Source organism: Panthera onca, chromosome C2 (genome assembly GCF_046562875.1).
Source record: "Panthera onca isolate mPanOnc1 chromosome C2, mPanOnc1 haplotype 2, whole genome shotgun sequence".
NCBI classification, from domain to species: domain Eukaryota; kingdom Metazoa; phylum Chordata; class Mammalia; order Carnivora; family Felidae; genus Panthera; species Panthera onca.
The window spans coordinates 36,197,543-36,224,152 of NC_138347.1; positions in this window are offsets into that span (position 1 = coordinate 36,197,543).

Below are 26,610 nucleotides of genomic sequence, written 5' to 3' on the forward strand. Positions count from 1 at the left end.
CTCAGAGTCGAATGTAATTTCACTGGAGAAAATTATGGCAAGATGATGGTTATGAGAGTTAATTTTCAGACAGAGAAACTAGAAATCAGAAATATGGGCAATATTTTCAACAAAAGTAGATGAGAAAGCATGCACACTTATCCTGAAGTTCCAAAAGATGAGAATAAACCACCAACAACCATAAAATCTTCATTGTGTCAATATCTTTGTAGGAAGCAAAGTAAGGAAGTAAAGAAACAGTCTCTGATGGATTTGTGACCAGAACACCAACATTAACAAATATTCACTGAAAAGAATGTAGCAGGAAAATTTGAAAAGAGCAGCTAAACATGACAAAGGACCGATAATACCAGGTGACTTCAAGAGGCCTGTGGTAAAAACGACCAAGGACTGAAGCATTCTATTCCTATTAACTTTCAAACTTATAAGCCATTCTTGGGCAGGGCCCTAAATTGAGAAACTGTCTAAGCAGGTTCAAATTAATCAGGAAAGAGATAAGAAATGATAGAAGACCATATGGTCTGTAAATATACAGAAAGTGTGAGTCAACAATTTTATATCTAGCAAATCACTATAAGCAAAAAGAACACAAACCAACATGCAAGTTTATGAAGTACATTGTTCTAATAATTCTTTTTAAAATAAATTTTAGACAACCAAAATCGCTGGAAAGACATAGGCATCAAGTATTGATAGGCAGCATTAAATATATTGGCACATATATAATTAAGAGAAAATATGAAATAAGAGAGACAGAAGGAGTGTAAGTGTTGTAATAGCTACGTGGTGTAACAATATACACAAAATTTAATTATAAAAATAATAAAAGAATGGTCAATGAGTGTGCACAATTTTTATTTTAAAGAAGTTATATTGGTGATAGTGTTATTATTGTTATTCTGAGACTTTTCTGTGGGTATAATAGGACAGAGCAAATGAATACTTTGGGATATTTGAATTCTATCATGTCCATCTTTCTTGACCATCATAAATTTCAGTGTGGGATAAAGGAGATGCAAATATAGAAAAGAAATGTAAGTAAGCATTTATTCTTGAATTTGATTGGAATGTAAATATAATATCATTCAATATGATATATACACATATATGATAATTCGAATTCAAATACACACATATGCACACACACACAAACTTTTATACTCCCAGCAGTATCCACTGAAAATGACAAAAAATGAGAACATAGTAGCTGATTGTGACCTTGAAACATCATTTATTACAAAGGGCTTTTGGAGGTATGAATGATTCCAGAATCACAGCAGGAAATATTAAAGATGAGACCAGACAAGACACTTTTTCTCATGCATCCTATTATGACAAAAGGGCATTGAAGTAAGGAACTATCATAACCAAAGAATGAAAAAATTATGTTTCAAGAATAATAATTTCACTGTACTGAAACCTATCAATGTTTAAATGAATGAGTTTATGTTTAATTCCAGTATAGTTAAGATACAGAATTATATTATCATTTGTATAATATAGTTATTCAATAACTCTATGCATTATTCAGTGCCCATCAAGATAATTAACCCTTTCACCTATTTCACCTATCCCTCACCCAAGTCCTCTTTGGTAAACATCCATTTCTTCTCTATCGTTAACAGTCTGGATTTTGGTTTCTCTTTTTTCCTTTATTCATTTGTTTCTTAAATTCCACATACTAGTGAAATGATATGATATTTGTATTTCTCTAACTTGTTTTACTTAGCATATACTCTATAGATCCATCCATGTTGTTGTGCATGGCAAGATTTCATTCCTTTTTATGGCTGAGTAATATTATATATATATATATATATATATATATATATATATATATATATATATATGTGTGTGTGTGTGTGTGTGTGTGTATATGTACACATGTGTGTATGTATGTGTGTATGTACATATGTGTGTATGTATGTGTGTGTATATATGTATGCATATACATGTGTGTATATATATGTGTGTGTATGTATAACTTCTTTATCCATTCATCTAATGATGGACACTTGGGCTCCTTCCATAATTTGGGTATTGTAAATAATTCTGCAATAAATGTGGTGGTGCATATATCTTTTCAAATTAGTGTTTTCAAAAATGGGTAAATACCCAGCAGTGCATTTACTAGATTATATGGTAATTCTATTTTAAATTTTTTGAGGAACCTCCATACTATTTTCCACATGGCTGCACCAGGTTGCATTCCCAGCAGTGCACTAGGGTTCCTTTTATTCACATCCTTGCCAACACTTGTTTCTTGTGCCTTCGATTTTAGCCATTCTGACAGGTGTGAGGTGATATTTCATTGTGATCTTGATTTTCATTTCCCTGATGATGAGTGATGATGAACATCTTTGCATATGTCTGTTGGCCACCTGTATGTCTTCTTCAGAAATATGTCTGTTCATGTCTTCTGCCTATTTTTAATTAGATTATTATGGTGTTTGTGTGTGTGTGTGTGTGTGTGTGTGTGTGTGTGTGTGTGGAGTTACTAATCCTTTATTTGATATGTCATTTGAAAATATCTTCTCCCATTAAGTAGGATGCATCTTAGTTATGTTGTTTCTTTCTCTGTGCAGAAGCTTTTTATGTTGATGTAGTTCCAATACTTTATATTTTCTATTGTTTCTTTTTCTCAGAAGACGAGTCTAGAAAAATGTTGCTACAGCTGAAGTCAGAGAAATTACTGCCTCTACTCTCCTCAGGAAATTTTATGGTTTCAAGTCTCATATTTAGGTCCTTAATCCATTTCAGGTTTTTTTTTTTATTATTATTATTTTTTTGTATGGTGTAAGAAAGGGAAGCCTGTAGCTATCCAGTTTTCCCAACATTATTTGTTGAAGATATTTTTTCCCATTGCATATTCTTGATTTCTTTGTGGAAAACTAATTGACTATATAATCATGGGTTTATTTCTGGGCTCCTTATTTTATTCCATTCCACTGATTTAGGTGTCTATTCTTGTGTCATTACCACACCGTTTTGATTACTATAGCTTTGTAGTATATCTCGAAATGTAGGATTGTCATACCTCCAGTTTTGTTCCTTTTTCTCAAGATTGCTTTGGCTATTCAGGGTCTTTTGTGGTTCCACATGAATTTTAAAATCATTTGCCCTAGTTCTGTGAAAAATGCTGTTGGTATTTTGATTGGGATTGCATGAAATCTAGAGATTACTTTGGGTAGTGGACATTCTAATAATATTTGTTCTTCCAATCCATGAGCATGGGTATTCCTTCCATTTGTTTGTGTCATCTTCAACTTCTTTCATCAAAGTTTTATAGTTTTCAGACTACAGGTTTAACCTCCTTGGTTAAGTTTATTCCTAGATATTTTACTAATTTTAGTCCAATTGTAAATGGAATTGTTTTCTTAATTTCTCTTTATGCTGTAACATTTTTGGTGTATAGAATGGCAATGGATTGCTGAATATTGGTTTTGTATCCTGGGATCTAGTTTCTTAGTTTTATTAGTTTTACTAGTTTTTTGGTAGAGCCTTTTGGTATTCCATATATAGTATCATGTCATCTGCAAATAGTGAAAGTTTTAGTTCTTCCTTACCGATTTGGATGCCTTTTCTTGTCTGATTGCTGTGGCTAGGATTTCCAGTACTATGTTAAATAGAAGTGGTAAGAGTGGACATCTTTGTCATGGTCCTGACCATAGGGGAAAAGCTCTCAGTTGCTCACCATTGAGTGTAATGCTACCTGTGGGTTTTTCATATGTGGCCTTTATCATGTTGAGCTATGTTCCTTCTAAACACAACTGTTATATCTTCTTACTGTTTTTTTTTTCTATTTATGATTACATAGTGTCCTTCTTTGTCTCTTCTTACAGTCTTTGTTTTAAAGTCTATTTTGTCTGACATAAATACTGCTATCCTGGATTTCTTTTCACAACCATTTGCATGGCATTTGCTTCTTCATCTTTTCATTTTCAATTTGCATGTGTCTTCAGGTCTGATGAGTCTCTTGCAGGCAGCGTATAGATGAGTCTAACTTTTTCATCCATTCCATCACTCTATATCTTTTGATTGGAGCATTTAGTTCATTTGCATTCATGGTAACTATTGATAGGTATATACTTACTGTTATTTTGCTACTTGTTTTATGGTTGTATTGTAGTTCTTCTCTGTTATTTTCTTCTCTTGCTCTTTTCCTTCACAGTTTGCTGGGTTTCTTTAATGATATACTTGGATTCTTTTCTCATTATTTTTTGAATATGTATTACCAGTTTTTGATTTGTGGTTACCATTAGGTTTATGTATAACATCTTATGCACATAGCAGACTATATTAAGTTGATGGTTGCTTAAGTTTGAACCTATTCTTTACTTGTCTCCCCTTGACGTTTTAGGTATATGGTGTCATATCATACCTCCTTTTATTTTGTAAAACTCTTGACTGATTTTTATAGATAAACTTAATTTTACTGTTTTTGTGCTTTCTACCTTATTGCTGCTTTCAGTTTTTCCTTTCCACTGAAAGAATCCCCTTTAATATTTATTGTAAGGCTGGTTTGGTGGTGATGAGTTCCTTTAACTTTTCTTTGTGTGGGAACTTTTTTATCTCTCTTGTTCTGAATGATAGTTTTTTTGGATAGAGTCTTCTTGGTTGCAGATTTTTTTTTCTTTCATCATTTTGAAAATATCATGTCATTCTCTTTTAGCCTGAAAAGTTTCTGCTAAAAATCAGATGATAGCTTTATCAGGTTTCACTTGTATGTAACTGTTTTCTCTTGCTGCTTTTACAATTCTCTATCATTACTTTTTGTCATTTAAAATTACTGTGTGTCTTGGTATAGACTTCCTTGGATTGATTTTGTTTGTACCTTCTGGATCTGAATTTCTGGTTTCTTCTTCATATTTGGGAAGTTTTCTGCTCTTTCTTCAAATAATTTTTCTGCTCCCTTTTCTCTCTCTTCTCCTTCTGGGACTCCTATAATGTGAATGTTATTATGCTTGATAGTATCACCGAGTTCTCTTAGTTGATTTTCATTTACTTATTTATTTTTTTCTCTATTAGGCTTGATTCCTTTCCATTACTCTGCCCTCCAGGTTGCTGATCTCATCTTCTGATTCCTTTAGTCTACTTTTTATTCCATCTGCTGTATTTTTAAATTTCAATGATTGAGTTCCTCATCTCTTTTTGGCTCTTTTTCATGTTATCCCTTTGTTTCATTGAGGTCCTCCAGTCTTCTCTCAAGTCCATTTAGTATCTTTATAATCATTGCTCTAAATTCTCTATCAGACACATTACTTATGTCCATTTTGTTTAGCTCTCTTGCTGTGATTTTGTCCTGTTCTTCCATTTGGGACATGTTTCCCTGTATCCTCATTTTGTCTAACTCTGTTTCTATGTGTTAGAAAAGTCAGCTATGTCTCCTGATCTTGAAAGTAGTAGCCTTATGAACAAGGGGCCCTGTAGTGCCCTGCAGTGCAATGTCCCCTCTTCACCAGAACCTGGAACACCAGGAGTGTCCCCTATGTATGTTGTGTGCACTCTACTGTTATGGCTGAGCTATGTTTGCCTTCAATTCAGTTCTCTGCAATGGCTCTTTTTGCTTCTTGTGCAGCAGGGTTTGGTCTTTGTGTTGTGTGTTGTGTTGTGTGGCTGGGCCCACCTTAGGCCTGAGCTGAGTCAGACCAAGCATTCGCCAGAGATGAAGTAGCACCCAACTGCAGAGTTCTTTCCCTCTATTGTCCAATTTGGACAGGTTCTGGCCAAGAGCATATTGGAGGGAGTGGGTTTACAGGAGAAGATGGGTACAGGTGTGTGATGCCAACAAGGTCAGCACCAGTATGCTGCAGGAAGGGACCTGCAGCTTCCCAGGAAGATTCCTGCCCAGGCTTGGGATAGAGGGAATATTCCTGCAGGAGAACACAGTTTCTGGGCATTATGTTAGCAACTTAGGTGGTGAGTATAGGTGCTACATTGGTTCATGCAGGTGTCTGTGTATCTAGGCTGGGGAATGGAGGAGGGAAATGGCACCTGCCATCTTTTTTCTTCCTGGAGAAATCCCTCAAAGATCCCTGCCCCTCTAAATTATGCTCTGAGATTAGTAAATAAATCCCCTTCATTTATGCTCCTGGCATTTTTCAAATTGCTATTTCTTTTCTTTTCTTCGTTTTTTTTTTTTTTTTAATACTCATTCATTTTTGAGAGATAGACAGAATGTGAGTGAGGGAGGGCAGAGAGAAAGGGAGACACATAATCCGAAGCAGGCTCCAGGCTCTGGGCTGTCAGCACAGATCCTGATGCAGGGCTCAAATTCACAAACCGTAAGATCATGACCTGAGCCAAAGTCAGATGCTCAACTAATTGAGCCACCCAAGCCCCACAAAAATTGCTGTTTCTATACTGTAGGTCAGGAGGGCTGTTTGTTGTGCTGCCTCTTTAAGGGCAGGGACTCTGCCCTCCCAGCTTTCTCAGACTTGAATTTCTAAATTTCCAGGTTAGGAACGCTGTTAGACCCTTCTGGTTTGCAAAGCCAAATGTTATGGGGATTTGTTTTCCTCATGCCTGGAATGTTTGGTGTGCGGATATGTTTCTCTCCCTTCTCCATGCCTGTGGTATCTCTTCCCCCCACAAACAGTCCCCTGGTCTATTTGGTTCCAAACCATGTCTCTGCACTCCTTACCCTCTTCAATGTGGCTTTGTCTCTACATTTAGCTGTGGAGAGTCTGTTATGCCAGTCTTCACATATTTTCTGGGTTGTTTACACTGTTGTGCGTGTTATCTAGTTGTATTTGTGGGATGAGGTGAGCTTAAGTTTCTCTCACTTCACTATCTTCCCTAGAAGCCTCTGAATTTATATTTAAATCATTACATTTAAATCAATGAATTTGCTATAACATTAAATATTAAGTAAGAGATGGTCACCTTCATATGTAGCTAGAAAACAAATTTATTATCTTAACAACTGATAAATAAGGGAGAGAATCAAGTATTTACACTGATTTTCCTAGATGAACTGTACGATCAGAAAATCAAGGTAAAAGTGGGAAAGTATATTTGTCTTAGTCAATTCAGGCTCTACAACAAATTATCATAGACTAGGTGACTTAAATAATAAACATTTTTCTCACATTTCTGGAGGCTAAAAATCCTGTATCAGGATGCCAACATGGTTGGGTTCTTGGTAAGGGTCCTCCTTCCTGGGGTTCAGGCCAATTTTGAGTACTCATATGGTGGGATGGGCAACAAGAGAAAGAAAGCTCTCTCATATATCTTCATATAAGGACACTGACACCACTATGAGGCCACCACTCTCATGACCCAATTAGTTCTCAAAGTCTCTGCATCCAAATACTATCACATTGGGGATTAGAAATTCAACATATGAAATTGGAGGAACACCAACATTAAACCCATAGCAGTATCCTTACTATATTTCTCAACTAACACATTAAAAGTCCATAGAATTAGAGTATAACTGTTTCGTCATATCTAATGAATGTATATAGACATTATTTATCGATGGTAGTTGGCAAAACAAACAAATAAATGAACAAACACCATACATGTTCCTCATAATCTTGCCAAATATCACCCATGGCCTTGTTAAAAATGTAGACAATAATAAAATTAGATTATTTCATTTTTTTTATTTTTCAGTTTTTCAAAGCCCTACATAAACTGTTCCTTTTGTTACCTCTCTGACCTCAACTTCTATTACTTTCTCTTTAGTAATTTTTCTCCCTGCCTCACTTGCCTCTTTGATCTTCACCAAATATAGGCAGGTAAACACCTACATCAAAACTGTTGTATTTGCTTGTACATCCCACCGATATATGAGAGTTAAAAAGAAGCCACCCACGTCCTTAAAGTATTTACCTATAGTTTTGCATACATTAGGTTTCTTTTACATACATGATAGGACTGATCTCTTCTTGATATATTTCTTAATGTTTATGAATACTCAATCCTCTAGATATTTACTTGTTTATCTTTTGGTTACTTCACTGTAATGTAAATTCCATTATGGTAGGAATTTTTATCTATTTATTACTGTAACCTGTGCCTGGTGCAAAGTATAAACTTATTAAATATTTATTTAATATACAAATAAATGAATGGGTGAAGTGACATGGCATGCAGTACAAGGTATTTTATTACTAAGTTTGAGCAACTTGTGGAACCTGCAAATAAAGATATGTAGTAGATATCTACAAATATGTAGAGATTTTAAATTTAAGACAACATTTATTAAATAAAATATTCCATTATAGAGGCTCAAATAGTTACTATGAGTATAGAAGTAAATAAACATAGACAGACCATGTCTCTATCAAACTTATATTAATGATTTCTTTCTATGGATAATAAAGTCTCCGTAATAAATGAGATTGCCTGGTAGGCAGGCTGTACAATATAATAATAGCTAAGTTTCAAAACATATCCATGGGAAATAAGTTTTTAGGAGCGATAGAGAAACATAATATTAAAAGTGAGAAAAAGTACAGGCAAAGAAAAAAATGTAAAAATTAAACTCTCTGTAGTGAAAGAGAAGATTTAAAGAAGAGTGTATCTAACAGTGCCAAATACCGCTGCAGGATTAAGTAGGATGAGAACAAAACCCAGGGATTGGATTTATTGATGAGGAATTCATTAGTAATTGTAGCAAAAGCTCTTTCTATGTAGTCATAGAGATATGGACCAGATTTAATGCATTGGGGAATGAGGTGGAAATAGAGACATTGACATTAACTGTTTCAGTCACTGAGTTTTATTAAGAAAGGGAAGAAATAGGGCATGACATTGTGGTTGAGATAGTTTCAAAGAAAGTATTTTTTCTTTTTCTTTTCCTTTTATTTTTTTTTAACATGGGAAAGACTAATATGCAGATTGACTGAGGAAAAAACACAGAAGGGAGAAAGTGAATAGACAAGAAAAATAGCACTAGAGTTCAAAAGGTCAAGAACAAGGTGACAAAGCCTTAAAGGTCAATCTTCCTCTGAAGTAAGAAGAATATCAGGGTAAGTAATCCTAGCGAAGATGCAATTTATAGATCAGGAATATGTGTATATCTGAAAAAATTGCCTCAAAAATAATCCTGTCTCAAAAAAAAAAAACTGAAATGGTATATTTGTGATATGTCTAATCATTTTATTTGGGGTTATATTTGTGAATCCTACTTCCTTTGAATACTCTCTGGGCTCTAAAAGTAGTTGCCACAATTTTAATGAAAACAGTCATTGCTATTTGGGGGGGGGGGGGACAGAGATTAGACTTTTCTAATTTTATATATTATTCTAAGAAGTTTCAGTGGAAAGTTATCACTCTCGGTTTCAATATGTTACTAAAAAGAAAGTTAATGCTAAATTGTATGATGTTACTGCCAAGCAGGAATTGAGAATTACAATAGTGACAGGATATTTAGAATACATGTATTAGCACAAGCAGGATGTGGTGAGAATCAGAGAAGCACCTCATGGAAATCTTGCAAATTTGGCCCTGATCCAGGAAAGCTCTAATCAAAGGAGTAGAGTAGGGCATGTACTTAAAAGAATAGAATGGAACTGGTGACATTTTCAGGTTAGACAGAGGTAGGGTAGGCTGTTTTTTTTTTTTTTAACTTTGTTACACTAAAGACAGGGGATCTAGCTCTAGAATCTTTGGATGTGCATACTTTTTGGAAAGGACAGTGCTACTTATAAATAACCAGACTTAGGTATTATATGTGCACTTTAGTTGTGATTTTATAAGAAGATATTTCTCTGAGGAAAAACATGATTCAAAATGTTATGGCTGAATTTTGCCTCCACAGCCAAATTTATATGTTGAAGCCCTAAACTCCAATACTTCAGAATATCACTGATTACAGAGATACAGACATTAAAGAATTAACTTATAATGAACATTTTAAAGTGTATCATATTCCAGAGCACCTGGATGGCTCATTCGGTTAAGTGTCCGACTTCGGCTCAGGTCATGATCTCATGGTCCATAAGTTTGAGCCTCGCATCTGGCTCTGTGCTGACAGCTCACAGAGTGGAGCCTGCTTCAGATTCTGTATCTCCCTCTTTCTCTGCCCCCTACCCCGCTCACATTCTGTTTCTCTCTCTCTTAAAAAAAATAAATATTAAAAAAAATATAAAGTGTATCCTAATCCAATATGATGGTGTCTTTATAAAAAAAAAAAAAAAAAGAAAAGAAAAGAAAATTTGGATGCAAAAAAGTACCTCCAGGGATTTAAAAACACAAAGGAAAGACCATGTGAGGATGTGGTGAGATGATCCTCTGCAAGTCTGAGAGCTCTCAGAAGCAATCACACCTACCAACATCTTCATTTTGGACTGCAGGCCTTCTAAATTATGAGAAAATGAATGTCTCTGTTTTAAGGAACCCAGTTTGTGGCATTTTCTATGTCAGCCCCAGAAAACTAAAATACAAACCATTTCCTTAAGTTTTGGATGAATACTACAAATCCTTCTATTTGATAATATTTGCAATGACAAGGCAATAATAGTTAAAGGATTTCCAGGGAGTTAATTATTATAAGGAATGAGCTGAAATGATAGAAGGTGGTCAGAGAGTTGGATGTATAAAGTTACAATTATAGAGGGGTTATTGTGATTAATACTGACAATTTATTGGTTATGATGTATCTGCAAGTAAGGGACTGAGAAAGATTCAAGTACAAGACTTTTAGAAGAAAGGAATTCCAAGGTATGGAAAGGCTGGATTTTGGTGCATCATACACATGTCTACTATGTTTCCAACACACCAAGAATTAAGATAGTAGTAGTGCTGGAGAGAGTAGATTGATCTAGGAATGAAAATCATGAAAAAGGGGGAAATATGCAAGGGTTAATGGATGACTGCAACAACAAGAATTAGTAGGCAATGATCTGATTCTATTAGATTCAAAATTAAGCTTGTGTGTGTGTTTTCCCATGAGGGAGAAAAATTGGTTTCCAAGGAGCTACTTAGAGTTGCCACCTGAGAGGGTTTGAGGAGAATTAGTGTCCTTAGGGGAAAGTTGGGTTTTTATTAGTGCAAGAAAGTAAGAATGAAAGAAATATATGGAGAAAAACTAAAAATATTTAGGGTTTTGCTGATAATGAATCATAAATTACAGAGTGTAATAGAAATGGGAGGTGGGGAAGAAGCTATAAAAGGGGAAATAATGAGAAAAGAATAAGGGACACATAGTCTATGAGATGATGGTTGACTTGGACCTTGGTATTCTTGGTGTGGCTGCCATTATCAGACATAAAGGCATAATGATACTGACTCCAGTGGATTCCCATCAGGGAGTGTAGCAAAGGCCCAATTAAGAAAGGATTGAAGGCTTGGGAAATTACAATGCCATACTTTATATAAAAAACAGTACCCTGACCAACAACCTATGGTAAACTCCCCAGATACCACCCTTGTTTAGCTACAGTGAACACCCCAGGAATTCAGCCTAGGAGTTTAGACTGCTATCTCAAATAACAATCCAGGAAGCCAAACAATAACCCCTGAAATAATTGGCCTCAAATGGCCAGGATGTGATTGATTACAAAGTTTTTCCAATTTCTGTCCTACTTCTACCAAAGCAATCAAATATGCACATAAAACCAAATTACATGGGCTGCCCTTCATGGAGTTTGCCTTTCTACAACTTTTTCATGCCAACAATCTCCAATCAAAATAACTGAAGCTTTCCTTCTGTTTCCTACTGTAAAGGTTTCTACTCTACCTTTGAGTCTTTGCCAAAACACAAGTGATGATGGTTGATTTTCTTGCTCTAGCCTTTGCTTATTCAAAATTAAAAATGAAGGTAGATGCACTGAGAGAGTCATGCTTTTAATCTCTGGTCCAGTATAATGTTGAAACATTTTGAGGTCAAATTCTTATTCCATGTGTATGTACAACATCTTATTCCTGGTTGATGGACTTCAGGATTTTCAGGAAGCTGAATATACTCTCATTTTAGGGTTGTTTTTCTCTAAATCTCTTTGTTCACTTATCCTAATTTAAGTTCTCACTCATACATTTCAGGGTAGCTTCTCCTGACTACAAAATTTTATATTGCCATTTATCCCTTACCCACTTTTCCATTGATCATTCCCCATCTCTCTTAACCTGCACTTTTCAGCTTTTAACATATTTCTTATATTACCTCTTATGTTAATTTGTGTTGTACTCTTTCCAAGATACAATGCAACATCTTCAAAAATAGAAGACATTTTGGGGCGCCTGGGTGGCTCAGTCAGTTAAGCATCCGACTTGGGCTCATGTCATGATCTCATGATTTGTCGGTTGGAACCCCGCATCGGGCTCTGTGCTGACAGCTCAGAGCCTGGAGCCTGTTTCAGATTCTGTGTCTCCCTCTCTCTCTGTCCCTCCTCTACTCATGTTCTGTCTCCCTCTGTCTCAAATATAAATAAACATTAAAAAAAATAGAAGACATTTTTATTCCTTTACTGATGAATGAGTTCCAAGGGCCTAGATCAGTGACTGGCAAAAGGTACCTGATAAATACTGTGTGAATAAATGAAGCAATGATATCATTTATGTAGAGAAATTTTATCATGATCAAAGCCTTCCCAAGCATAAACTCTATCATAGTTTTCAGAACCCACTTTTTTAAAATATAAAACATAAGGACTTGCTTCTTGGTAAGAGAGGTTTAACTCAATAACTAAAGAATAACAGTGAGTTAATTTTTAAATACATAAATATAACCTAAAATGGTGTCTTGATAAATGTGATCATTAAATCTTCTTCAGCAATTCCTTGTGTGTTTTACATCTCTGAAATTTTTAGTAATAATAATGGCATCTTTCCAACTTCCCCATACAGAATGGAAAAACCACTGTTCCTACCTAGTTTCTGTCCTGCTTATGCAAACACCCTTCTGTTCTATGATTAACATTTTCATTGATGGTTCATTTATGTCCAATTTTGGAGAAGTTACTTACAAATGTGCTGTGTCTTGCTAAGAGATCCTTAAGTAAATGTAAAGCTTCTGAAAGCCAGATTTGCTATTTTTTTGGTTTCTGCCTAAGAATCCATACATAGTTTTAAGAAGGCAGATAATACAGTCTTATTTTGTAACTATTTTTCAACTCAGTGTAATAAAATATGATAATTTTTAGTGGCTTGAGTTTTGTCTCCTGAAAATTCTCATGCTGAATCCCTAAACCCTAGTACCTTATAATGTGACTGTATTTACAGATTAGACATTGAAAGAGATAATTTATGTTAAATGAGACTGTATAAGTAGGTTCTAACAAAATGTGACTAGTATCTGTGTAAGATGAGGAAATTTGGAGAGATATGAAGAGTGTATAAGCACAGATTACAGTCCATGTGAAGGCACATCAAGAAAACAGTCATCTGCAAGTGAAGGAAAGTTGTCTCAGGAGAAATCAAACCTGCCAACACTGGACTTGGACCTCTTAGATTCCATAAATAAGAAAATAAAGTTCTGTCATTTAAGTCACCTAGTGTGTAGTATTTTGTTATGGCAGGCCTACCAAACAAATACAATAATATTTTTTATTTTTTCACCTCAGTGAGAGTCAACTGTCAAAGTAAATTATGGAAAAAGCAAGTGGAAATGTCTAGTGATAATTATTTCTAACTCATGTTTCTCTTTTTACAATAGAATGCCACCACCTTTATTCATACAGCACCATCAACATCAACAATAGCAACTTCCATTTTTGTGGACATAATTATATGCCAAATGCTGTTTTTGAAATACTTTATCTGGCTGATGTGGACTGAATTGTGCCTCCAAAAATTCATATATTGAAGTGCTAACCTCTGTGTGACTCTATTTAGATACAGGTCACTAAGGAGGTAATTAAGGTTAAATGTAACCATGATAGTGAGTTTCTATTCAATAGGACTGATTTCCTTATAAGAAATGAAGAGATACCAGAGTGGATATGCACTCACTATCTCTTTCTCTCTTTCTCTTGCCCTCCCCCCATGTGTGTACACAGAGAAAGACATGTAAAGGACACAATGAGACGGCACTATCTGCAAGATGAGGAGAGAGAACCACCAGATATCAACCCCACTGGCATCTTGACCTTGCACCTCCAGAATTCAGAACTGTGAGAATTTAAACTTGTTGTTTAAGTTAACTAGCCCTGTGGCATGTGGTTATGATAGCTTAGGCTGACAGAACAGATTTTGGTATCATAAATGGGTTGCTGTTGTAATAAAGACTCAAAATATAGCAGTGCGTTTGGAAATGTGTGATGGGTAGAGACTGGAAGAGTTTTTGTTTTTTTTTTAATGTTTATTTATTTTTGAGACAGAGAGAGACAGAGCATGAACAGAGGAGGGGCAGAGAGAGGGAGACACAGAATTGGAAGCAGGCTCCAGGCTCTGAGCCATCAGCCCAGAGCCCGACGCGGGGCTCGAACCCACGGACCCGTGAGATCATGACCTGAGCTGAAGTTGGATGCTTAACTGAGCCACCCAGGTGCCCCAGAGACTGGAAGAGTTTTGAGGTGTATGCTAGAAAAGTCTAAGTTGCCTTAAAGGAAATGTAGAAATATGGACATTAAATATTATTCTACTGAGAGTTTAGAAAGAGCACAGTATAGAGAATGTATCGTCTTAAAGGATACATACATCATAATGAACAGAATGCCATAGAAATAGGAACATTAAGTGTGCTTCTGGTCTCAGACAAAAATGAGGACAATATTGGAAACTGGAGGAAAGAGGATTCTTGCTATAAAGTAGCAAGGAACTTAGTTGAATTGTACTCTAGTGCTTTGTGGAAGGATTTACTATCTTGGATATTTAGCACAGGAGATTTTAAACATGTCCAAAATATGACCTGATTTCTCCTTATGACATAAAGTAAAATACAACATAAGAAAAATAACTTGAAGAAATTGTTAAGCAAAAAGGACTCTCAGCTTGTGCATATTGCAAAAAAATGAGAAAACATGCTCTGGAAAGGACACAGAGTATATGGCTATACAATAACTCCATAGAGAGATTACCCATAAGTTTAATTGGTCATCTCAGCTGAAGCCAGGGAAAGAGATGGAGTTATACCAGCAGAAATATTATCTGCTTAGACTAAAGAAAATAAAGCTGAGACAAAATGAAGAAGGTTGTCAGATTTCTGGAAGCCTGTAAGATGAGTCATTAGAGCTATCTCTGGCCATGAACATGTTATCCCTCAAGAAAAGAGAAGAATGACCCTAAAAAGCAGTACTAAGGGCTGGGGGACAAGAAGTGTCTTCCTTAGTTTTAGAGAATGAAAACACCTTGTTTTCAAGAGAACAGGCTGCCACTGCCCAGGGCCTGAGGAGTAGGATTGCCTATTCAGGGATGTTTGGGCAGCACTGTAACCCCAGTGGGAGGAAAGTGGGCCCATCACTAAGGCCCACCCACTAAGGTGGGTCCATGGAACAGAGCATCAAGCCAAAGAGGATTATTTTCAAGTTTTAAAATTTGATGAAATGTGCCCTAAGTTGTTTACTTGCTTGGGGAAACTCCTTTCTTCTATCCAATTTCTCCATTTGTTGACAGAAATATCCTATGCCAGTGCCATTGTTTTATTTTGGAAGCATATAACTTGTCTGGATTTACAGGTTTACTCATGGAAAAGAACTTTGCCTCCGGATGAATTGTACCTTGAGTCTCACCTACACTTGCTTTAGATTATATTTAGATGAGATTTTAGACTTAGAATTGATGCTGAAAGGGGTTAAGACCTTAGGGCTATTGGTATGGGGGATACATTTTGCAAATAAAATAAATGTGAACTTGGGGGTTCCAAAGAATGGAATGCCATGAGCTGAATTGTGTCCTCACAAAATTCATGTTGAAATTCCAACCACCATTGCCTCAGAATATAATTATGATGGGAGAGAAGATCTTGAAAGAGGTTATTAAGTTAAAATGAAGCCATTAGAGTGGTGCCCTAACCCAAAATGACAAATGTCCTTAGAAGAAGACTAAACACCAGAGAAATGACCATTTGAAGAAGCAGAAGAGGATGGCAAACTGAAAACCAAGGAGAGGCCATAGAGAAAGCTAACTCTGACAGGACCTTGATCTCAGGCTTCCAGTCTTCAGAACTATGAGAAAATAAATTTATGTTTTTTAAGCCACCCATATTGTGGTATTTTGGTATAGCAACCTTGGAAAATGAATATCATTAGCATCAGAATTGAACCACAATACAACCACTCAAGACTCAAAAAGAGGCATAAGTAATTTTAAACAAGATAACACATAATATTGAGATGCAATTTAAAAATCTGTTAAACATTTCTACACCAAGACCTGTTTTTAGAAATTATTTAAATTCTCAATTAAGATTCATTCTGTGTCTTTCTTAGAAAACAAATTTATTCTTCAGAGGTTAAACCATTTTAACAATAATTAAAAAATAATAACCAAGTTATTGGAAATAAGCAAAAACATGCCACATTTTCCTACTTATATTTTTATATTTCCTACTTGTATTTTCCTAATTAAATTTTTCAAACATTTTTACACCTATTTGTCCTTTTTAATTTTAAAATATTTAAACAAAGAAATTTACTTTTAGTGGATATTTTCACAGTAATAGTATTCTTGAAAAAAAAATAACTGTAAGATAATTCATAGCATTGCAATTAGTAGACTTAAGTCATCCTATAAAGTTTACACACACACACACACACACACACACACATATGACAACATAGGTTGTTTCTGACTTTGTTCTCCCTCAAAAGGACAGGCAATGACTATTTGTGGATAAGACACCACTGAGAAACATCCTAGAACACTAGGGGTGAAGCTGAAACGTGCTCCTGCTACACCATACACCTACACCATACAGAACAAGACAGATTGCATTGGAAAGGTAAGAACAGCTATATTCAGACTGCATTGCCACTCCCCCAGACCAGCATGGCACCATGTGGAGAGATCTCCTCTGAGCCTATTGTTTCTCCAGGAGGGAAAGAGGCCAAGAGGGGCCATCCAGCTTCCCCACCACAATTATTGTGGATCATTTTGTGCATTTCCTAATCTCATCTTGTCCCACAGGTATAGCTGGGGAAACCTGTGGGACTCAAAAACTTGGAATCTGATTGTGATGGAGAAGAAGGAAGGGACTTGCAATAAATAGCACTCGGGTTTGGCAGATCTAGTTCCTACTTGTAGAGCACAAATCATAACCGAAACCACCAGCTTCGATTCTCTGCAGAATCAAGTCAGTGTCGCAGTCTGGCTAGGGAACTTGGCAAGGTACAGGTCTGCCTTATTTGGGTCCTCCAGAAAATTCCTCAGCTCTGGAGTCTTATCTGCCACCATCCAGACAGGGAAGCTGAGTCAGATTCACTGGTTATTAGGTATAGTTCATAGGACCATCTCACCATAAGGGTTGCTGAGAACATCTGGAAGCTGGATAGCCCAGCAACACTCAAGCTGAGAAACATGCAGGCAGCACTACTTTCCCAGAGCAAAGTCAATATCAGGCATGATGGGTTCCCTGCAATGCCCAGGTAAAGGGTTTAATTCATAACCCCACATACTGTTAGTATAACTCCTGGTCCCTACTGTTTGGAAAGACTACTCAGGAAAATTTTAGGAGGTAGCTGGAGTGGGCCTTCCCATACCATGCATGCAGAGAAGCTGAATCACATTCCTCTCTGTTTCTTTGTGTGGTTCCTGGCCTGTTTGGCCAGGGAGGCTGGTAGAAATGACTGGAAGTGGTGTATCCCAGCAAGCTCAAGCAGAGAAGTGGGCAAGCAGAGTTGATAGATTGCAAATTAAAGCCAGTGGCTCTGTTTGGCCAGGGAAATTGTGGCATGGGTCAGCTTGAGTCAAGGCCACAAAGAACCTTACCAGTCTTGCAGCCGGTTCTTCCACTGAGCTGAGGCAGAAAAAGAATATTTCATAGCCCGATTCATTGCTGAATATAGCCTTGACCCACTTAACTAGGGAATTTTACCAGGGCACACAGGAAGTTGTGACCATGTGAGGCTGATAGACCTGTTTATAGTGGCACTTGAACAAAGAGCACATCCAGTGGCTATCCTCATGTGCATCTTCTTGCCTGATTTGGATCACCAAACTGAGCTGTACAGGCCCTGGGTCTTATCCTTCTGCTCCTCTGGGGCAGAAAAGCTAATTTATAGCCCCACCTACTGCTAAGTATAGTACCCAGTCCCAACTATCTCAAAAGTCTCTACCAGAGAACTCAGGTAACTGTGGAGTCCATCCATCCTATGGTCTCACTTGGATAGGAAATGAAGCCAGCAGTCCCATCCAACTGTTTTTAGCCAGTAGCACACTCCCAACCTCCAATCTCAGAGCTTGGGCAGTTCCCTTGCCCCAAAATAGATCCTGATAACAAACCCCCCCACCTGTCCCAATTTACCAGTGGACACACCCAGAAAACCAAATAGTTAACTGGTAAAGAATTGTCTCTGCCTAAGCAAACCTGTAACATCTTGAAGAGGAGACTACTTACTTAAATGCATAGATATCAAAAGAAAGAATCAAGGATTATGAAAAATCAGATAAATATGATACCACTAAAGGAAACTAATAAAGGTCCAATAACTGATCATAAAAAATAAAGATCTGTGAAATGGCAGGCAAAGAATTCTGAACAATTCTCTGAAAGAAGTTTAGTAAACTACAAGAACACATGGATACTCAACTAAGTTAGGAAAACAATGTATAAACAAAATGAGAAGTTCAACAAACAGAAACCATTGAAAAACCAACCAACAAAACAGAAATCCTAGAGCTGAAGAATATAGTGACTGAACTGAAAATGTTATTAGAGAGCTTTAAGAGCAAACTCGACTCTGCAGAAGAAAGAATCAAAGACCTGAAAGACAACATTTGAAATATCCAGCCAAAAGAGCAAAAAGGAAAAAAAAAACTGAAAAAGAATAAGGAAATCCTGTGCGGCTTATAGGACACAATGAAAAGAAAGAATATTTGCATTGTGGAATTCCACATTGACACTAGAAAAAGAAATGGATATAAATGATATTAAAGCAATAGTGGCTGAAAATTTCCCAAATCTGAAGAGTTAGACTTTGAGATCCATGAGGCCTAAAGACCTCCAAATAGGTTGAGCTCCAATAGGCTTAAACCAAAGACATTATAATTAATTTGCCAAGTTCAAAGACAAAGAATTTTGAAATTTGAAAGCAAGAGAAAAGGGGAAAGTTATATACAGGGGAATCCTCATAAGATTATCTATGTATTTCTCAACATGAACTTTTCAGAATTGGAAAAAATGGTTTGATATATTCAAATATTAAAAGAAAAAAAAATCAACTAAGAATTCTATATCCAGCCAAGTGGTCCTTCAGAAATGAAGGTGAGATAAAGACTTTTTCAAGCAAATGAAAGCTTAGAGAGTTCATCACTACTAGACCTGTCTTATATGGAATGCTAAAGGGAGTTCTTTGTGTGGAAGTAAAAGTACACAAATTAACATGATAAAAACACAAGAAGGTAGTACAAAACTCACTGGTAACAGTAAATATATAGTTAGACTGTAACATGGTATTGGGTGTGCATAATCCACTTATAATTCTAGTTTAAAAGTTAAAAAATAAACATTAAAAGTAACAATAACTACCACTTTCTATCTCTAGTTACACAGTATAAAAAATATGTAAACTATAGCATCAATAACCAAAAAATGTGAGTTCTAGAAGGGGCACCTGGATGGCTCAGTAGGTTAAGCACCTGACTCACGATCTTAGCTCAGGCCTTGATCTCAGGGTCATGAGTTCAAACCCTGTGTTAGGCTCTGTGCTGGGCATGAAGCCTACTTAAAAAAAAAAAGAAGTGAGGGAAAGTAGATTGGAAAGTGTAAAGTTTAGGAATTCCACTGAAGTTAAACTGTTATTAGTTTAAAATATCTTAAAATGTTTTAGGTAAGCCACATGGTAACCACAGGGGAAAACATGTAGTAGTTACACAAAAATGTGATAAAGAGGAAAAGCTTACTGGTACCAAAAGATATCAAAATCCCATAAAAGATAGCAGGATGAAAAACAAGGAACAAAAAATCTACAAAAGAAATAGAAAACTATGAAAAAATGGCAAAAATAATTCCTCACGTATCAAAAATTACTTTAAATGTAAACAGATTATTCAATCAAAAACATAGAATGGATGAATAGACTTTTTTTAATCCAACAATATGCTACCTACTTTAGCCTTAAAGACACACCCAGACTGAGAGTAAAGGGATGAAATAAGACATTTCAAGCATATGGTGACAACAGCAACAACAAAAAAGTGAAATAGACCTTAAACTCAAAATGGTAAAAAATAAAAAATAAGTCATTATGTAATGATAAAGGGGTCAATCATGTTAGTTTTCAACATCCTTGAAAACTTCGCAGGTATAATCTGAAAAAGGCCCCCATATATGGAAGGCATGGACAAAGTGAAAAAAAGATTCGTAGGTGGCAGATTTACTAAGGAAGGAAACTTACATATGAGACTTGTCTTCAGTGGCCACAAGACAAGTAGATTTCTGTGTATGACTACCAAACTTTAAAAGTTTATACAGAGGTCTTAATGGGTTCAGTCATATCAACCATCCCAATAGACTCAACACTTTCTATGTCAAAGCTGTATACTTGGGGTAACTTCTTGGAATGGGGAAGGCAAGAAGAATGTACATTCCAAGCATAGAAAAGAGGGTGTAGAGCCCCCAGTTACACAGGACTAGCCCATGGGCCAACCAGTAGTCATGTCATCTCAATGACCACCTCCCCACAACAAATATATAAAAAGCTATACATATTGTAAATATTTATATGCCCCACATCACAGCATCTAAATACATGAAGCAAAAACTAACAGAGCTAATGTTTATAGCAGCACTTTCAACAATAGCCAAATAATGGAAAGAGCCTAAATGTCCATCAACTGATGAATGGGTACAGAAATTGTGGTTTATATACATAATGGAATACTACATGGCAATGAGAAAGAATGAAATATGGCCTTTTGTAGCAATGTGGATGGAACTGGAGAGTGTTATGCTAAGTGAAATAAGTCATACAGATAAAGACAGATACCATATGTTTTCACTCTTATGTGGATCCTGAGAAACTTAACAGAAGACCATGGGGGAGGGGAAGGAAAAAAAAAGGTTAGAGAGGGAGGGAGCCAAAACATAAGAGACTCTTAAAAACTAAGAACAAACTGAGGGTTGTTGGGGGGTGGGAGGGCGGGGAGGGTGGGTGATGGGTATTGAGGAGGGCACCTGTTGGGATGAGTACTGGGTGTTGGATGGAAACCAACTTGACAATAAATTTCATATTTAAAAGCAAACAAAAACCTAACAGAGCTAAATGGAGAAAATAATAGTAAAACAATAATAGTTTGGGGGCTTTAAAATCTCACTCTCAACAACTGACTCATCATTCCAGAGAGAGAATAAATAAGGAAAGAACAGATTTGAACAACACTATAGACCAAATGGAATTACCAGACATATACAGAACATTCTATCCAACAACCACAGAATAAACATTCTTCTCAAGCACACACTAAACATTTTTTTTTTTTTTAGTTAGGCTAGACCATGTTAGGCCACAAACAAGTCTTAGCAAATTCAAGAGGATTTAAATCATATCACTATTGTATGAAACTAGAAATCAATAACAGGAAGAAAACTTGAAAACTTAGGAATATATGGAAATCTCCTGGATCATCAATGGATTAAAGAAGAAATTAAAAGAAAGATAAAAAATCATCTTAAGAAAAACAAAAATGGCAACATACCAAAACTTACAGGATGCAACAAAAGCAATTCTAAGAGGAGAATCATAGCAATAAACATCCAGATTAGGTTGTTAGCAGGAGGAAGTATATAATAAAGATTAGAGCAGGGGCATCTGGGTGGCTCAGTCGGTTAAAAGTCTGACTTTGGCTCAGATCATGATCTCATGGTTAGTGAATTCGAGCCATGCCTCTGGCTCTGTGCTGACAGCTGGAGCCTGGAGCTTGCTTTGGGTTCTGTGTGTGTGTCTCTCTCTCTATCCCCTCACCTGCTCATGCTCATGCACTCTCTCTCTCTCTCTCTCTCTCTCAAATAAATAAACATTTAAAAAATTTTAATAAAGGTTAGAGCAGAAATAAATAAAGAACAGGAAAACAATGGAGCTACCAAATTAAGAGTTGGTTCTTTGAAAAGACAAAATTGATAAAACTTTAGCTAGACTAACCAAGAAAAAAGGGAGAGGATCAATTTCCACTAATTATAAATGAAAGAGGGGACATTATAACTGATACCACAAATACAGTAATTTGTAAGAGGTTACTATGAACAAATGTAAGCCAACAGCCTGGATAACCTAGAAGAAAGAGAAACTTTCTTAGAAGCATATCATCTACAAAGACTTAATTAGGAAGAAATTAAAAAGTTGAACAGAGTAATTGCTAATAAGGAGACTGAATCAGTAATCAAAAATCTCCTCTATAAAGAAAAGTTCATGACCAGATGATTTCACTGGTGAATTTTACCAAACATCTAAAGGAAAATTAATGCCCATCCTTCTTAAACTACTCTAAAAAAATCGAAGAGGAAGAAACACTACTAAAATCATTTTATGAGGCCAGCACTACCCTAATACTAAGCCAGAAAATGACATTACCAGAAAACTACAGAACAATATCACTAATGACTACAGATGCAAAAATTCCTAATAAAATACTAGCAAACCAAATTCAACAGAACATTACAAAGGTTATTCACCATGATCAAGTTGGATTTATTCCAGAATGCAAGAGCATTTCAACAACACAAATCAATGTGAAACATCACATTAACAGGATGAAAGAAAAAAAATTACATGATCATTTTGATAGATTCAGAAAAAGCAACTGACCAAATGCAATATCTGTTCATGATAAACCTCTTGAAAATTGATGAATTTTTTGGGGCGCCTGGGTGGCGCAGTCGGTTAAGCGTCCGACTTCAGCCAGGTCACGATCTCGCGGTCCGTGAGTTCGAGCCCCGCGTCAGGCTCTGGGCTGATGGCTCGGAGCCTGGAGCCTGTTTCCGATTCTGTGTCTCCCTCTCTCTCTGCCCCTCCCCCGTTCATGCTCTGTCTCTCTCTGTCCCAAAAATAAATAAAAAATGTTGAAAAAAAAAAATTTAAAAAAAAAAAAAAAAGAAAATTGATGAATTTTTAATACAGGGGACATTCCTCAATATAATAAAGGTTAAATATGATAATCACATAGCTAACATCATACTCAGTGGTAAAAGCTACGAAACTTTGCCTCTAATGTCAGAAATAAGATAAAGGTACCCATTCTTACCACTTCAACATAGTACTGGAGTCCTACCTAGAGTACTCAGGCAAGAAAAATAAAAGGCATCAGAACTGGAAAGAAAAAAGTAAAAATGCTTCTATTTTCAAATGATATCATTTTATATATAGAAAATCCTAAAGACTCCCCCAAAAAACTGTTAGATATAATCAACATATTCAGTAAAGTTTCATGATACAAAATTAACACAAAAATCAGTAGTGTTTCTACACAATACAAAAAATTATTTGGAAAATAAATTTTTAAAAATCCCATTTACAATAGCATCAAAACTCTAAATTATTTAGCTATAAATTTAACTACGGAGGTGAAAGATCTCCACTCTGAAAACTACAATATATTGGTGAGAGAAATTAAGACACAAATAAATGGCAAGATACACTGTGTCCATGGCATGAGAGAATAAACATTGTTAAAATGTCCATACTACCAAAGCAATCTACAGATTCAATGCAATCCCTAACAAGATTCCAATGACATTTTTTTACACAAGTACAAAAACAACCCTAAAATTTATACAGAACCACAAAAGACCATGAATAGCCAAAGAAATCCTAAGAGCAAAGCTAGAAACATCATATTTTCTATTTCAAGCTATATTATAAAGCTATAGGAATCAAGAAAATGTGGCATTGGCATAAAAACAGACAAATAGACAAATAGAACAGAACTGAGAGCCCAGAAAAAAAAAATCCAAGCATATATAGTTACCTAATATTTGACAAGGGAGCCAAGAATACTCAGTAGAGAAAAGACAGATTCTTCAATACATTTTGCTTTGAAAACTGGTTATGCATATGTAAAAGAATGAAACCAGACCTCTATCCTTCACCACTCAAAAAGAAAAAAATGAACTCAAAAATGGATTAAAAATTTAAATATAAGACCTGAAACAATAAAACTCCTAGAAGAATACCTAGGAAAAAAAGTTCCTGGATCTATGTTTTGGCAATGATATAAGAACTCATACTCTCGGGGCACCTGGTTGGTTCAGTAGGTTAAATGTCTGAGTTTGGCTCAGGTCATGCTCTCAGCGTTCATGAGTTTGAGTCCTGAGTGAGGCTCTGTGCTGACAGCTTGGAGCCTGCTTCAGATTCTGTGTCTCCCTTTCTCTCTGCCCTTCCCCCGCTTGGGTTCTCTCTCTCTCTCTCTCTCTCTCTCTCTCTTTCTCTCTCTCTCTCTCAAAAATAAATAAACATTTAAAAAATTTAAGAAACGCATATGTGTTGATAAGAAAAAAAATATTCTGATTAAAAATCAACAAAGGACGAAAATAGGCATTTTTCCAAGGGAGATATATGAATAGCCAACAGGTATATGAAAAGATGTGCATTATCACCAATCATAAAGGGAATGCAAATCGAAAACAAAAATGAGATATTATCTCACAACTGTTAGGAGGACAGTTATTGAGAAGACCAGATTATAAAAAAAGCTGGTGAGAATATGGAGAAAAGAGAACCCTTGTGCACTGTTGGTAGGATTGCTAACTGGTACATCCATTATGGTAAATCCTCAAAATATTAAAAATAAAACTATCATATTACCCAGCAATTCCACTTCTGGGGAATATATTTGAAGGAAAGGAAAACACTATGTCAAAGAGATACATGCACCCCCATACTTATAGCAGCATTATTTACAATAGCCAAAGACACATAGGAAACAAACTGTTCCTATATATGTACACATGGGATGTGTACATTTTATTCAGCCATAAAAAAATGAGGAAACACTGACATTTATGACAACATAGGAAACATTGACATTTATGAGGACAGTATACTATTTGAAATAAGTCAGAGAAATACAAATACTATATCATCCCACTTATATGCAGAATCTAAAACAAAACAAATAAAAAACAAACAAAAAATACCCAAATTCATAGAAAAAGAGATGATTTTTGTGGTTACTAGAGATGAGGGAGTGGGAAATTGGAGGAAATTGGTTAGAAGGTACAAACCACCAGTTATAACATAAGTACTGGCGATGTAATACACAACATGTTGTTTATTGTTAACACTCCTGAATGGTATATTTAAACACTGCTAAGTAAATAAACCATAACATTTCTCATTTCAAGAAAAAGAAAGTAAGTATATGAAGTGATCAATGCTAACTAAATTACTGAGGTAATCATTCCTTATAAATGTTTGCTGGTAATTATGCTGTATACTTTAAACATATAAAGTGCTATCTATCAATTATATCTCTATAAAACTAAAAAAATTCTTTATTTCATTTTTAAAAATACTTTTATAGTAGGCCAGAGTAAATAATATGAAGATTAATGGATGCCAGTAAGACATGTATACATACATTTATGAAGCATGAAAAGAAAATGGAAGATATATGATTTAAAATTTTATCTCCTATGGCCATTAATTGTACCTCTGTGACCTTTGAAAAACATAAACTCCTAACAACCCATCTCAGTAGCGTTTCTTTCTGGGGGAACTAATGATATTCTAGTGAACCAACTCTTCACTGTTTTTAAAAGTAAAAATGCCCCTCAATGTTTGTGACCATCACAAATGCACACACATATTTTCAATTGCCCTTGGAGTGGGATTCAGAGATAAAGGGACAATGTGAGAATAAAAGCAATAAAGTGCATAGCCCTGACCAGAGTCTTCCAGAAGAGATACAGGCCTTCTCTCTTATGTGTAACTTATACATATCTCTATTGACTAATCGGTTTAACCTTTGCTGTCCTTTCTGAAAGTAATAAGGAAAAAGCTTCTATAAAGGTAATGAATTCATGTTTCCTTTATAGCAGCCTGTGAAAATCAGAGACTGGTTTCAGACCTCCCAAATATCCCCAGTGTAGATATACTGTTGCGGAGATCAGGCAACAGAGCTCAGGAAATGTTTCAGGCCCTTTAAATATATGAAAGAGCTATGGAGTTGAAAGATGTGGGAATAAAATGTTTTGTTTTGCCCTTATAGGATAGTTCTATTTCTTTTTTTTTAATTTTTTGAATGCTTATTTATTTTTGAAGGAGAGAGAGAGAGAGAGACAGAGCATGAGCAGGGGAGGAGCATAGAGAAAGGGAGACACAGAATCCAAAGAAGTCTCCAGGTTCTGAGCTGTCAGAACAGAGCCTAATGCGGGGCTCGGATCCACAAACCATGAGATCATGACCTGAGCTGAAGTCGGACGCTTAACCAACTGAGCCACCCAGGCGCCCCAGGATGGTTCTATTTCTAAGAGCAAGTGAACATTGTGGGAATTGACAAGGAAGGATCTAAGAGTAACATTTCAACCTTGCTTTATGAAAAGACCTTGAGATGCATAGTTTGGTGTCT